Genomic DNA, 14,878 nt, shown 5'->3' on the forward strand with positions numbered 1-14,878 from the left:
CTGGCTCTCCAGCGGGGGCCTGCGACTGGCTCCTCGCATTGCCCGTCTCGGTCCCTGCCCGGCTCTCCGAGCCCGCCCGCCCCGCAGCCAGGGCCCCATTAACCTATTTGGCAGATCGGGTAACCCGAGCCTGGGAGGAGCCCGCCCCAAACCCGCCACCCGGCTGCCTCCTTCGCGCCGGGCCCCGCCCCAGCCCAGCTCCTCCCTTCGCATCTTCTGCCGAGCCCGGAGAGTCGCTGTACCTTTCCCCAGCGCGCTCCCCCTCCTCCGTGCCCAGCGCAGCCACCGCACTTGGAGGGTCCTGCTCGGGGCGCAGAAGGGCAGGCGGGGGGTGCGGGGCAGAGGCTGCGGGGTCCGCCAGGGACTGAGCCGGGCCAGGAGGATCTGCCCGCAGGAGGAACTGGATCTGGAAGTGGGAGCCCAAGGAGGAGGCGCTCGGGGATCGCCCGCCGCTGTTGGGCTCCGGAGGGGAATTAGCCGGGGGGAGGGTAGGGCAGCTGCCCCGCTCCTAGGCAAGGAGGCGCCTGCGAAATCCGGGCAGAGCTAACCAGATCCCTGGGGCATCAACCCCCGCGTCCAGGGGGCGAGGGGTCGGAGCGGCTGCCTGCGCTCGCCTCCCCCTGGGAGCCCTTCTGCCCAGCGGCCGCGGGGCTGGAGAGGGGTGGGTTGGATTTGCAGGGCAGCCAAGGGCACCGGAGAGCCGCCTGCCACCCTCTGGGTCTCCGCCTGGGCGGGGAGGGAGAGGCAGCCGGCTCCCAGCCACGTGCGAGGTGTTTGGGGTGCAGGACTCCGGGGGCCCCTCTCCCAGCCAGCCCGACCCTAGTCCGGGGAGGCGGGCGCCGGTCCCTGCCCCTGGCGGGCGGCTGCGATGCTCCTGACGCCTCTTGGATACTTGGAGCCCGGACGGGGCCGCGATGGGACTTCCCGGTGAGGATGCGCTGGACCCGAGCAGGAGGCCAGCCGGAGCCTGCCCGCTGCTCCAGCCTGGCGTGAGGAGTTAATCGGCCGTGTGGGGACTGGTCCTTGCGCTGCCTGGCTCCTTCGATGGAGGGCGTGGACCCGGGGGACTTGACCCTGCTCTTCATGGCTCGGGAGCGGAGAGATTTCTCTCCCTCGGGACCCAGCAGGAGACGCAATTGAGGAGTCTGGACTGGCCGGGCTTAAAGGTAGGGATAGCCTGCCTCCCTGGGCTGCTCCTTCAGCCCCAGTCTGGGGGCGGGGGGGGGGTATTGGAGGGATACATCCCCCCCGGCTCTGAGCCCCTCCCTAGGCAAGCACAGGGTGGGTCCACCTGGACAGTCAAGGTTTGATTGACTAAGTCCGTCTGGCGAGGCTGCTTCTCATTCCCCCTCCCGCCTTTGAAAGATCATAAAGAAGCCAAAGGGACCTTAGCCCAGTTTCCCGGTTATGGGTGTTCCGGAGAGCAGGCTGGTAAATCAGAAGTTTCTGCTGCTTTTACATATGCGTGAAATAAACCATTCCCCTCTGGTCGCTTGGCTCAGCTGGTTTCCCTGGTGGCTCTTTTTAACCTCAGATCTCCAGATGGCTAGAAAATGTTTTATGCTTTTGGTTCATTGAAAGGGAAAGGGGGTGGATTTGTCCTGGGATCACTAGCCACTGTAAGGGCAGGTAGTGACCCTGCGGCAGGGGTGGGGGAACTGCTGGCTGCTTTTCATGTGTTTCTACCTTTGCTTCGGGGGAGGGTGTGTGTGTGGGGAGTGTATTTATTTTTAAAAATACAAATGGGCTGGTAGTGTTGTCCCGGATCCGATCTTCGCTAGGTCCTAGTAGAGCAGGAGCAAAACCATCACAAGTCGTCCCTGTAAGAGTGCTGACCTGGGGCGAGGGGCCGGCGTCTGCCCCCTTTACTCAGGTGTGCCTGTCCTCCAGAGGAGGCCCGTTAGAGTCTCAGAGTCGCGGACCCCTCGGGACTGGAGCTTGTTCGTACCTCTGAACCAAACATCAACGGTTGTGCTTTCAAAAGTTGATACCTGAGCATTGGCTTAATACAGCTCCGAAACCGTTCTGGGCAGAAGAAAAAACTGCTGTTTTTCCTTTTCGCGTTCGAGTAGCTTACATTTTACACAGCACGGCACTGTGTTTGCTTTATTTTTTGGTCTCCGCTCCTGCCTGGTTGTGTGCTTCTGGTTCCCAATGGGGTTGACTGGCCAGGTCGTAACTCTGGTGTCCCTGACTCTCAGGTTCTTCTGTACCTTCGCGGACTTTGGATCTGGTCCCTAGCGAGATGCTGCTCAATGCAAGCAAAGGCAGCAGAGTCGGGCCTGTAACTTGGGGGCCAAATCCTGCAGCTCTTACTTGGGCAAAACCCGTATTGAAGTCAATGGGTCAAATTCAGGCCTTTCAGTTACACTTTGCTGCATCCTCGGGGGACAGAATGTGGCCCGCTCAGAGCTTGGACTCAGGATCGTGCTCCCGTCTGTCTGCTGGAGCCTGTCCAGAATGAAGGACTCCTCTGTAGTGAAGTTTGGTAGAGAACGTTTCAAGTCTCCCAATCCGTGGCTGGCTCTGACACCCCCTGAAGTCGATTGATTCTCCCTCACCCGGCACCCAGCGTCAAGGGGGTGCAGCGTGTCCCTAAATGGAGATGATCTTGTCATTTCATTAAGCGGGTTTATCACAAGAAGGTTTTACGGTGGGAGCCAGACCCATGCCTAGCACGGCTTCCCTTCCCACGTGTCCCCAGTACACGCACGCCTCCCGCTTCCCATCCTGCTGGAGGAAAACCCCCGTGCACGCGGCTGGGTTGGTGTCAAGAAGTCCTTTCCGTTTAGAGAGGGGAGTTTGTCTCCAAGTATGAAGCAATCCCATTGCACAGAAACACAAACACAGCCAGAGCTGGTCATGGCGGGGTTTGTTCGTGTTAGGGGGGAAAATGTGTCCTGTCTAAATATTATTTTAAGAAACGGAAGAATCTGCATCTGCACTTTGCCTGCCTTCGCAAACCTGTCACCTTCTTGCAAGTTTTATTAGCCAGTACTAAGCCCCCTCTGAATTCTCCTCATTGTATCCAGAGAGCTTAGTAGGGGCCGTCAGGTCAGTTTTACCTCTGCACGAAGGGAAGGGAAATTCCCAGTATTGCTGGGGCTGGGTGAAGGTTTAAAAATGTGAACCAGGGAAGTTTTTAAAGGCGTATGGTTGCAGTGATTCCTTACTAATTAATAGGCAGCAGGTTTAAAACAACCAGAAGCAAGTACTTCTTCAAACGATTCACAGTCAACCTCTGGAACTCATTGCCAGGGGATGCTGTGAAGACCGAAAGTATAATAGGGTTCAAAAAAGAACTAGATACGTTCATGGCGAATAGGTCCATCAATGGCTATTAGCCAGGACGGGCAGGGATGCAACCCCATACCCTGAGAGTCCCTAACCTCTGTTTGCCAGAAGCTGGGAGTGGATGACAGGGAATGGATCGCTCAATAAATTGCCCTGTTCTGTTCATTCCCTCTGATGCACCTGGCATTGGCCACTGTTGGAAGACAGGACACTGGGCTAAATGGACCATTGGTCTGACCCACTATGGCAGTTCTTATGTTCTTACCTATATATGGTAGTTGGTAGCCAAGGTGGGTTTAAATCATATTTTTGCTTCTGGATCCAAGCCTCAATTAGAAAATGGGCTGAGTAGATAGTTTATCACAAGGAAATTGGATGACTACCAAGGAAACCGAAGTGGCAGTGAAGTGAGATTAGTCACAAATTGAAGCCTAGAAGTCGGCAGGTGGGAAGTTCTTTTCCCTGCTCCATCACTGCCTGCCTGGGTGACATTGGGTGAGTTGTTTATGGCCTGCTTTTTCAGAGGCCCAGGGCACCCGCAGTTCCCCTTATTCGGGCATCTCAATGTTCACAGATGGAAAGATTTTAAGGTCTGAAGGGACCATTATGATCATCTAGTTGGACCTCCTGCATGACACAGGCCAGAGAATCTCATCCAGTGATTCCTGCCTCCAGCACTTGTGGTTTTAGGAGAGTCCTGCTCCTACTTTTAGCCACCTACTTCACTAGAACATGGGAGTTGCAAAACATCTCTGAAAACCAGGCCTTGATCTTTGCTGAGTCTCTGGTTCCCTGTCTGTAAAATGGGGTTAGTGGGACCCACCACACAAGCAAGACCTGATTCACTAACTATTCACTGGAGCACTCCGTAACCAGCAGCTGGGAAGCTGTAGCAGAAGCCAGTTTTACTACTGCTACTATTCCAGTGTTAAATAAATGGCAGAACCCGAGGCCCTCGTTCCATTCTCAACTCATGCAAAATCCTGTTCGCGTCCGTGGCACTCTTGCCTTGAATAAGGGCTGGGGAAAGACAGAGCAGAGAACTCAGAATATGATCCCCTTGGTCAGTAACTGGCAATTAGTATTCCAGCCTGGTGAGCGTGGGTGGCTGAGGGCACCTGGCGGGCTTGACATTCCCAACCCCCTCTACAGAATGATCCCAGCAGAATGAAATGACCGAGTTGCCTTCAGAGTGACCCAGCGAGTCGGCTTATCTAAGGAAGGGCTTGATCCTGCAAATGTTTCGGACCGAGGACTGTGTTGTCCTCTGATGTGGAAGAAGCAGGGCCTGATTCTATAGTGGCCCTGTGCATTATGCAGCCATTTACACCAGGGAGCCTAAATCACTCCCCTTCTGCTCTGATGGCATTTCACACCCACTTTGCACAGGTGTAAATGACTTCATGAGGCTCAGGACCGTGAAGAATTAGGCTCAGTATGCTGTGAGCTTTACTCGCTAAAGCTCCAGTCTCTAGTCTAATCCTTTAGTCTGTAGGACGGTCATCTTGTCAGAAAGGGTGTGTGTGATTGTGGCGGAATGTGAGATTCACATAAACTGTGATTTGTCTCTTCTTCCTCCCTTCCCTTGGGACAGAGACTCAGCCCTGCTGGTTCCTCTCCACTGCAGGCAGGTGGATTGGCTGGTTGATTGATTGAACTCACCGTGAGTCAGAGGTTTTTTTGACTCTCTGGTTTTATTATATTTCTTTCAAGCAGCCCTGCCGAAACTGACCTTCCTAATACAACAATACCTCCCCATTAAGCAAGGAGTAGGTTCTGGGAGATGGAACGACAGGAACAAAGAACTGGTATCAAGGAGCTGCTTCCTATCTCAGTGCGCTTCATGCTAGTGCCCGCTCTCACAGGTAATATGCACCACAGACGGTGATTGCAAGTGGCAGGCGTTTTGGTTACTTAACGTTTACAGTTAGGAAATGCCATTGGCATTAGGCACTGGGGCTGACTCAGAGGGCAAGTGCCAAAGCTTATGGCTTTACGAGACCTGCAGAGTTGGGCATTTCAGGAGAAAGGTTTAAGGGGACAGTTGATCCAAAGCAGGGGGGTTTGAAGTCTCAGGGCCATATGCTCAGCCGGTGTAAATCAGCCTCGCTCCACTGACTTCATGGAGCTATGTCAACCTCACGCCACCTGAAAAACTGTTCCCAAATCTCTCAGTGCATTGTAGTCATAAAGGGTCGGACAGATTATTTTCTAGCGGCTTTCCCAGGGTCAGCCAAGGAGAGCAAAGTCTTTTTATTGCATCTCAATCGACACTTCACTACCCCTGAGTGATCTGAGTGCCACATGTGTAATGGATCGTATGCGGCCTCGGTCGGGCAACCGGCAGTTGCAAAGCCTTGTAAGGTCTTCGGGGGTGGGGAGAGTCTTTTTCTTCTGTAATGACAGGTTTCAGAGTAACAGCCGTGTTAGTCTGTATTCGCAAAAAGAAAAGGAGGACTTGTGGCACCTTAGAGACTAACCAATTTATTTGAGCATGAGCTTTCGTGAGCTACAGCTCACTTCATCGGATGCATGCTGTGGAAACTGCAGAAGACATTATATACACAGAGACCATGAAACAATACCTCCTCCCACCCCACTCTCCTGCTGGTAATAGCTTATCTAAAGTGATCACTCTCCTTACAATGTGTATGATAATCAAGTTGGGCCATTTCCAGCACAAATCCAGGTTTTCTCCCCCCCACCCCAAACTCACCCTCCTGCTGGTAATAGCTTATCTCGCAAAAAGAAAAGGAGTACTTGTGGCACCTTAGAGACTAACCAATTTATTTGAGGATAAGCTTTCGTGAGCTACAGCTCACTTCATGCAAAAAGAAAAGGAGTACTTGTGGCAGGAGAGTGAGTTTGGGGGGGGGGGGGGGGAGAAAACCTGGATTTGTGCTGGAAATGGCCCAACTTGATTATCATACACATTGTAAGGAGAGTGATCACTTTAGATAAGCTATTACCAGCAGGAAAGTGGGGTGGGAGGAGGTATTTTTTCATGCTTTTTGTGTGTATATAATAAGATCTTCTACACTTTCCACAGCATGCATCCGATGAAGTGAGCTGTAGCTCACGAAAGCTCATGCTCAAATAAATTGGTTAGTCTCTAAGGTGCCACAAGTCCTCCTTTTCTTTTTTCTTCTGTGTTTGTACTGCACCTAGCACAGTGGGGTCCTGGTCCATGACGGGCTCCTAGACACTGCAATAATACACAAAATAAATCGCAGCCAAGAGTTTCAGCTGTATCCCCTTCTCTGGCTAGCCAGCTGAATGCTCTACAAAGTGAATCAGTCAGGCTACACTCGATATTTATCTCCAGCCGTGTCCGCAATGTGGAGAGGAAGAAAAGAGGGATTCCAGAGAGGAGTGAGCCGGGGAGCGGAGCGAGTGCCGGGGAATGCCAGTAACTCACAGCCCAGATCCGAGCTGGGAGCAGGGCAGGAGGGAGCTGGCACAGACGGGGCCGTGCCTTGCAGCATAGGTGTGGTCAGACCTGCTATCTTAGTGCACTGCGGTCTCAGGACTTCCTGCCTAATTCTCTGAATGGGTTACAGAAGTGGGGAGCGGGTTATGGATGTTCATAGGCTTTTCTATGATGCTCATCACCCCAGCATTGTGTGTGTTGACGTGTTTAGTCTCACACCGTCCCCTACAGGGGCGGGGAACGTTATCCCCATTTCACAGGTGTGGAAACTGAGGCATGAAGAAGTGAAGCAGCTTGTTGTCTAGCAAGTCCGTGGGAGAGCCGAGAACAGACCCCCCAGTCATGACTTTCTACCCAGGGCCCTAAGCACATGACCAACCTGCTTCCTTTTACCTATACGCTTTGGCCAAGGTTGCTGGGAGTGTCTAGTGCAGGGGTGGCCAACCTGAGTCGAGAAGGAGCCAGAATTTACCAATGTACATTGCCAAAGAGCCACAGTAACACGTCAGCAGCCCCCCATCAGCTCCCCCACTCCCCCCGCCTCCCACCCACTGACAGCCCCACCGATCAGCACCTCCCCCTCCCGCCCTGCACCTCCCGATCAGCTGTTTCATGGTGTGCAGGAGGATCGGAAGGGGAGGAGCGAGGGCACGGCAGGCTCAGGGGAGGGGGCGGAAAGGGGTGGAGTGGGGGCAGGGCAAAGCCAGGGGTTGAGCAGGGAGCGCCCCCCGGCACATTGGAAAGTTGGCACCTGTAGCTCCAGCCCCGGAGTCGGTGCCTAGACAGGGAGCCGCATCTTAACCTCTGAAGAGCCGCATGGGGCTCCGGAGCCACCGGTTGGCCGCCCCGGTCTTGCGATTTGGAGGTACCCAACCCGAGGCTCTTAAAGGGGCCTGATTTTCAGAAAGTGAGCTACAAGCCCCTCTGAAAATCTGTTCTCTTCAAATGTCTCCGATGAGGCACCCCAAACCCCGAGCCCCTCCTGAGAATCCCGGTCCCCGTTGGCGCTTATAACACAGATGCTGTCAGTGGGCTAAATTAACTGATTTCTGACGTCACCAGCTCCAGCCTCCTGTGCTAACGAGCATTCTTCATGCTCTTTTGACCTCCTCATCTGCCTTTTGCCCACTAATCCACTCCTGCCACGGCTGCCTCTAACCTTCCAGCCCCCTGAGCGATTTTCAAACAGCTGCCGTTGTGAAAGCCTCATTAAAAATGCGTTTTTCTTTCCTCATAGTGCAATCCAGCCGAGAAAGACGTAAGGCGAACCAACGGCTGGAAGTTGAAGCGAGGCAAAGTCAGGCTGGGAATAAGGTGTACATTTTGAACCAGGAGGGTAATTAACCGTTAGCGCAATTTACCGAGGGTTGTGGTGGAGTCTCCATCTCTAGCAATTTTTAGATCAAGATTGGATGTTTCTTCTAAAAGATCTGCTCTGGGAATTATCGTGGGGCAGTTCTGTGGCTGGCGTTAGGCAAGAGGTCTTGAGCATCGTGATGGTTCCTCTGGTCTAGCTTACGCCCAAATAAAGTTGTTAGCCTCTAAAGTGCTACAAGGACTCCTCCTTGTTTTTGCTGCTACAGACTAACATGGCTACCACTCTGAAACCTTCTGGTCTTGGCATCGGTGTCTCGGCCTCTGGATTGAAAACCGTACTTGTTCCATTCAGTGCTGGGCCTTGTCTGTGTTGCATTCCCCAGCTAGCTTTGATCTAGCTAGCTTGGGTGCCAACAGCTGTGACAGTGGCGGCCTGCAGACCAGCTAGCTGCCCAAATACAAGCCCAGCGGGGAGCCTGGGTACCTACTAGAGAGAGTCTGGAGCTCTGAAAGCTCAGCGCCCGGTGCCTGTGTCAGACAGAGAATGGGAGGAATATTATACCCAGGTGTAGAGATTTGGCTTGGGAAGCTACCTCCAGCTTTAAGCCCCCTTTGGATTGGGTTTCTCTGTCTACCCCATACAAGGGAAGGGCCCCTGCATCTCAGTCCCTCTCATGAATACATCCCACTGTCCTGCTTCTGGCCCGCCTCAGTGATCAGCTAGCCCAAGGTCAGATTGGAAATGCAATTCCCGTTTTCCCCTTCTCTTTGAGCAAAACGCTCCATTGAAACATACACCCAGGACACGGGTATCCACACCTTCTCCTCCTCCTAAGAATTCCAGCACAGATGGGCACCTATTTAACATTTAATTTCTAGATTGCACGAGATAGGACCTTAAATCTGCAAGCCCTTGTTGCCTATTGTTGTTATCTGGATTCTGGCCGTGCTTAGGGGCCCCAACTGAGATCAGGGCCCCGTTGTGCTAGACGCTGTACGGAGACTTGGCCTGTTTGGATTTTGCACGCTTTTGGGGCTCTCCTACGGGTCTGTACAACCGGGCCCCTGATCTCAGTGGAGAGTTGCAGACGCTCCGGCGGTATAAATAAATAATTTGGGCACAAAACATTTGAGGCCAACCGTCGGGATATTTAGTCTTTCTGTCTCACCCGGCGTATGCTGCTGGTTGAGGCTGGGGCGAGGAGAACGAAAGAGGTAAACAGTAGGACTCCACTGTTGACAAAGTCTCCGACACAGGGATTTGGGGCTACTGATGCACAATCCACAACAGTTGTGGTTTTGTCTCCCCCCCTCTCCAGTGGCTGCAGGCTTTCATTACTTGTCTAACCCAAAACACATGTGCCGAATCCTTGCGGCCTGTTCCCATGTGGCCTGGCAGCATGTGTCCCTCAGCTCTGAGCCCTCCAATCTGCTTCAAAGCCACACACCAAGGGGAGGGTGCCAGGGGAAATCTGGCCAAGGGCTTCTCCTCCCTTTGCAGCAATGCTGGGCTCAGCTTGTTCATCTAAATAAACTTAATCCTTGGAGTGCTGCTGTCATTAATCAGGCTCAGTTTTTGAGACGCGGGACCTCCTTGCTTCTCTGCAAGGCGGTGCTGGAGGCTTTTGATATGCTAGTGCCATGCCGGAGACAGGGAAGAGAGGAGCAGGATTAGCCCTGACATGAAGGAGTTCCATGTTTAGGCTTGTAAGGATTAGATTTGTATCAGGAAATGTCAGTCAATGTCAATTTCATCCCCCCTCCATTGGCAATCATGGAAATTTACAGGCAGGCAAAAGAGGAAAAATGCTGTTTTGGAGATAATTACAGTCAAAATCCCGCCCTGAAGAAGAGCTCTGTGTATCTCGAAAGCTTGTCTCTCTCACCAACAGAAGTCAGTGCACCCAGCTCGTCTCGCTAATATCCTGGTACAGACACAGCAACAAGACGGCAGACAGTCAAATTCCAGTGATTTTGAGTTTTGAATTTGGCTCGTTCCAAATGGACCGATGAATGACTAGGAAAAACAGGCATGGTTTATTGTTTTAGGGATATTTGCTTTGTATAGTTTAACACGGGATGTTGACAGTTTGTGTTTTAACGCCTTATACAGCTTTAACTTTTTGAATGTCAGGGGCTACTGCCATTAAATAATTGTTCTCCCGCACTTAATTTTGTGCAACTGTGGAAAATTTAAATAGGTCTAAAAAGGCTGAAAAATAAACTTTGATATCTGTTAGGGTGACCAGACAGCAAATGTGAAAAATCGGGATGGGGGTGGGGGCCGGGGGGAATAGGAGCCTATATAAGAAAAAGACCCAAAAATCGAGACTATCCCTATAAAATCGGTACATCTGGTCACCCTAGTATCTGTTGAAATTTTAAAAGATATATATCAAATTCTGCCAAGCCTACCCATGTTGTATTTTCTTGTGGCCACACAGTATCCACAAATTTGCACTTAATTATTACCAAAGAGCTGCCAAGCTTGGAATGATTTCTGGGAGGAGAATTAGCAAAGAAGGCACCTGTGCGTCTAATGGTGGAGATAAATTATTCGTGATGCTTGCCCGAGAAAACAGTGGGAGCCCAAATATATTTTGAAGTGGATTGATGGCTAGTGAAGGGCTCTGATTTTCCAGCCCTGAATGTAACATAATGAATCATTTGTGGCTGGGATCAAGCCGCGGAGTTCCTTGTCCACCACATTCCTCTGTCACACTGGAGAAGGTACCCACTGTGCTAACGGGTAGATCCTGGCCTCACCTTTGGGTACTGAGCACCTGAAAAAGACGTCCTGAGCAATTTTGAAAATCTATTCCTAGATTATAAGCAATTCTGGGCAGCGTCTGTCCTTTTCTGTATGCTTGTACGGCACGCAGCCCAGTGGGACCCAGCCCGGCTGCTTTCCAGGCGCTATAGCAATATATAGATAATATGTCTCAGCCTTGTTCTGGATGGATCCCCATCTCTGAGCGAGAGTGGTAGCTAAGCAAACAGTGCCAAAGACACTCCTCTTGTGTCTGCTCGACTTTCGAAATTCATTGATGACTGACGTTTCACTCCAGGGTGTGGAATCATGGACAGGGTTTTTAACAGTGGCTTAAAGTGTATGGAAAGGCTTAAAGATGGCTCTGATATTTTTAAAAAAAGTCGTCTAGCTAACAGGAAGCAGTGTTGCTGATCCATGCAGGGTTGTTTTGTGAGTCTCATGATATTTAGTGGTTTCATTCAAGTCCCAGCTCCTGGAGTCCTGTGATTGGACAGATCTCTGATTTTATTTTGTAAAAAAAAGGAAGTTTCTAGCCCTTCTGGTGCAGGGAAAAGCTTGGAAACATGCCCCTTTAAGGCTCAAAAGCCAGAAGGTGAATAAAAAGAATGTAGCAATTATTATTCTTTAAAATCTGATGGCTTTTGGGGGCAGTGGGTGGTGTCTAGCTTATGAGTTTTGGACACTTGTGGGTTGGCAGGACTGGGGAAGGGGTAGAAGAATCCCACAAAGTCGAGGTTGGCACAAGAAGTTATTTATTTTTTCATTAGACATTTTCACTCTCTCTGACTCCTTGTCCTTCTCCCCATCTTTGTTTTGCACTTTGCTCTGTTTTATTCTCTATTTTTCAGTCTATTTCCCCCCCTCTTTCACTTTCTCTGCTCCTCCCACCCCAGCCTCTCTCTCTCTCTCTCTCTGTGGCATGAATCGAACTATCACACTCAAAGTGCGGGTGAAATTCATTCCTGTGCAGAGGGGGCCGGGACAAGAACCAGGTACTACTTAAATTCTAGGCTTCCTAGGGTCTTTTCATTCTGTGTTTGTACAGCACCTACCACAATGGAGCCTTGCTGCATGACTCCTAGAGACTACAGCAATTTACATCGTAATAATTTTCAAGATTTACCGGGGCCTTGTGATGGCCCTCTGCTCAGGTGTCAATTTCATTTTGTCTGAGAGTTGGCTTGAAAATGGATCAAGCCAAGTTCTCCCACCACTGATTTGGAAAGGAAATGGCCCCCAGTTCTCAGCTGGTGTACATCATTGTTATTTTCATGGCATCTGCATAGATAAGTTACATGGAAAACAATCTGGAAGGTGGCAATGCGATGCTATTTTATTTCTTAGAATCCAGAATCCTAACTCACAGGAAACAAAACCAGACAGAGACAAAGCAGGCTGCTCTCTACGGCAAAAAGGCACAACTCACCCCACCTTGTTCTAGACTGGCTCTTTGCAAGCTAACTGCAGAAGACCCAGATCACACACTTCCCTACAGAGCCCCTTAGCCTGCCAAAAGGCCCAGAAGAGTCCTAACTCTTAAAGAGGGAGCTTGTCATGTTAGCACAGGTTTCCATACACTATGATCATTGAGTGTGAATTCAGTGGAGCTGTACAGATTTACAACTGAGGATCTATTCCAGGAAATATAACAAATTCAGTTATACAGTTCAGCGGATGAGAGAATACCCACCCCTTCTTGCCCAGATCTGTTTCCACTGGGCCAGCGTGTCTGGCTGTGACGTTCCTGCTTGTGCTGAGCTGGGGCGTGCACAGCGAGGCTGTCTGGAAAGGGAGCAAGGGCTTGAATCTCCAGGCAGGAACTGAGCTTCGGCACAGCGTTGGGTGGCTTCTTTGCCTTTATTTATGTTGTTCTTGGCTGTGGCCGCCTCAGGCTTGTTGGAAAGGATATTTATTGCCAGCTGGTGTTTTAGTTGGGCCGGAGCGCCAATGTTGGGCAACAAGCTCTAACGAGGGCTGGAGAACAGCCCCTGCTCGTTTGTGTTCTCACAGATTTTTGGGTGCATCTTTTAATCCCTCTGCTCTGTGTTCCCAGTAACTTTAACGCCCCTGTAAACCTGAAGCTAGATCCTAGAGGGGCTGGATGGGGGGAAATGCAAATGGGAGGATTTCTCCAAATCAGGCCACAGAAAGTATGTCTACCCTGCAGCGGGGAGGCGTGATTGCAACATGGGTAGACACACTGCGCTGGCATGGGCTAGCCCCACGCTGCGACCCACTGCTATTTGTAGCATGCTAGCTCAAGCAGTTTTCCATACGCTATGATCGAGTGCTAGCATGGCACCTCCGCCCACGCTGGGAATCACACCACCCAGCTGCAACGTGGACAGACCCTAAGCCCTTCCACAGCCCTACGGCTTCCTCTTTGCAATGGAAGTTGCACGTTCCAGTGAAGCAGGAGCTCTGCTCTAGTTAAGGCGGAGACCGAGAATTCTTCGGCACCAGCCCTGGGTCGGGGAACCTCCACAGAGCTGAGTTCCCTCCAAGTGCCTCAGAACCATTGCTCCCAGCTGCGTCTGCACACTCCCGGAGGTTGTGAGGGAGGATTTGTCTCCTCGCCATGATTTCTGCGATCGTTATTTCTGTTACAGGAGCGTTTGGAGGACCCAGCTGAGATCAGAGCGCCTAGGTGCCATGTAAACTCCCAGTAAGAGATGGGCCCTCGATAGACAGAGGCTGGGAGGGGAAGCAAAAAGAAAGCGATTTCCGCAGCACCCCAAGACATAGAGACAGGTGGTGATGACAGAGGACCCAGCATTGTCTTGTCTTAGAGCCGGGCTCTCTTCTTGCGTTTGCTGCCGCGTATTCGCTCTCCGTTGCGCATGCTGCTTTTGCAACTTCTCTTGACGTCACAGCCGAATACACCCACTACGCCATGCTGCAGAGAGCGGCTGTGCTGCTCAGAGAGGAATATTTGGGCCTAACTGGATCTTAAATAACCTTTAGAAAAGCATCACAGTTCCTATCGAGCTACATGTTGTGGGGACGTAGGAGGGGCACTGCCCTCTCCCAGGGTTCCTTGTGCAATGGTGGGGAAAGGCAGAGGGGATCTTTGATGGACAGGACATGGCAATGGTGCAGGGCTATCTCTCTGGCACATGGGCACCCCTCTCTGAGGGTGCTGCCGGGCTGCACTGCCCACGCATCTCAGCTGTCCTTTGGTTTCCACCTGCCCTGCAGGGTGAAGTCCATCGATTGACACTGGATTCCTGTTAAAAAAAAATGCACTGCCCTACTGTACCAGAGGTGAGGCAACTGGAAAGATTCAGCCTGTACCCAACACATACCATGTCCCATTCGCACCCACGTATGCAAAACCAGTGCAAAACCCAGCCCTGTGCTCATGGGGCCCAATTCTCCATTACCCTGCATCTCGAGTGGTCCTTTACATCAGCGCAAAGCAAGTGCAGAGCGCTGCCCAGTCAGGGTGGGAGAATTTTACACCCACTTTGCACTTGCTCTGCAGTCGTGCAAATGGCTGCACAAGGGGCAGGGCCACGGAGAGTCTGGCCCCGTTAGCCTGGGCCATTGACCCCCCCGGGTCTGAGCAGCCAGGTTAGCTTAGCCCCTGGGTGTGAACATCCCCACGGCAAAGCCATACCCGCGCTACTGTGCCCTCACTTTCTGCACTTGCCCATGTGTGTCTGAGGACGGAGCCCTGGTTCTTTGGGCTGAGATGCTCAAGGATTCTTTCCAAATCAGCTGTGGGGAGAATATATCAGTCTAAGTTAAAGCAGAGCCTGGTTTCTAACCCACCCCATAACCAGGTCAGGAAGCATGGGTTTAATGTACCTCCCCCTGGGGAGGGAAGGTTGACACACACATGTGGGTAAGAGCCTGGGTTAAGAGGGCCATGTAGACGTACTATAAAGATCAGTGTTGACCACTGAGCCAATCGATGATGGCGCCACCAGTAGATGGTGCTGTATCTTTATCTTAGTGGTGGTTGTATGTTGCTGTAACTGATCAGGATAGGGGGTTCAGAGGAAGCTAGGGGAACATGGAGGAGGCTAGGAGGAAGTAAAGTCCTGCCTGTGTGTGCTGGA

At 51.6% G+C, this 14,878-nt stretch overlaps 1 protein-coding gene across 1 annotated transcript in view; it reads left to right on the plus strand.

Moving 5' to 3' along the window:
* Positions 1-233: 233 nt before the first annotated feature.
* Positions 234-14,878, plus strand: part of NRTN (neurturin) — an 86,480-nt gene continuing 71,835 nt past the window's right edge. Inside the window, exon 1 of the mRNA XM_037886000.2 lies at positions 234-1,166. The gene's annotated coding sequence lies outside the window, so the exon portion shown is untranslated. The remainder of the gene's footprint in view (positions 1,167-14,878) is intronic.

This window comes from Chelonia mydas, chromosome 25 (assembly GCF_015237465.2).
Source record: "Chelonia mydas isolate rCheMyd1 chromosome 25, rCheMyd1.pri.v2, whole genome shotgun sequence".
Lineage (NCBI taxonomy): Eukaryota > Metazoa > Chordata > Testudines > Cheloniidae > Chelonia > Chelonia mydas.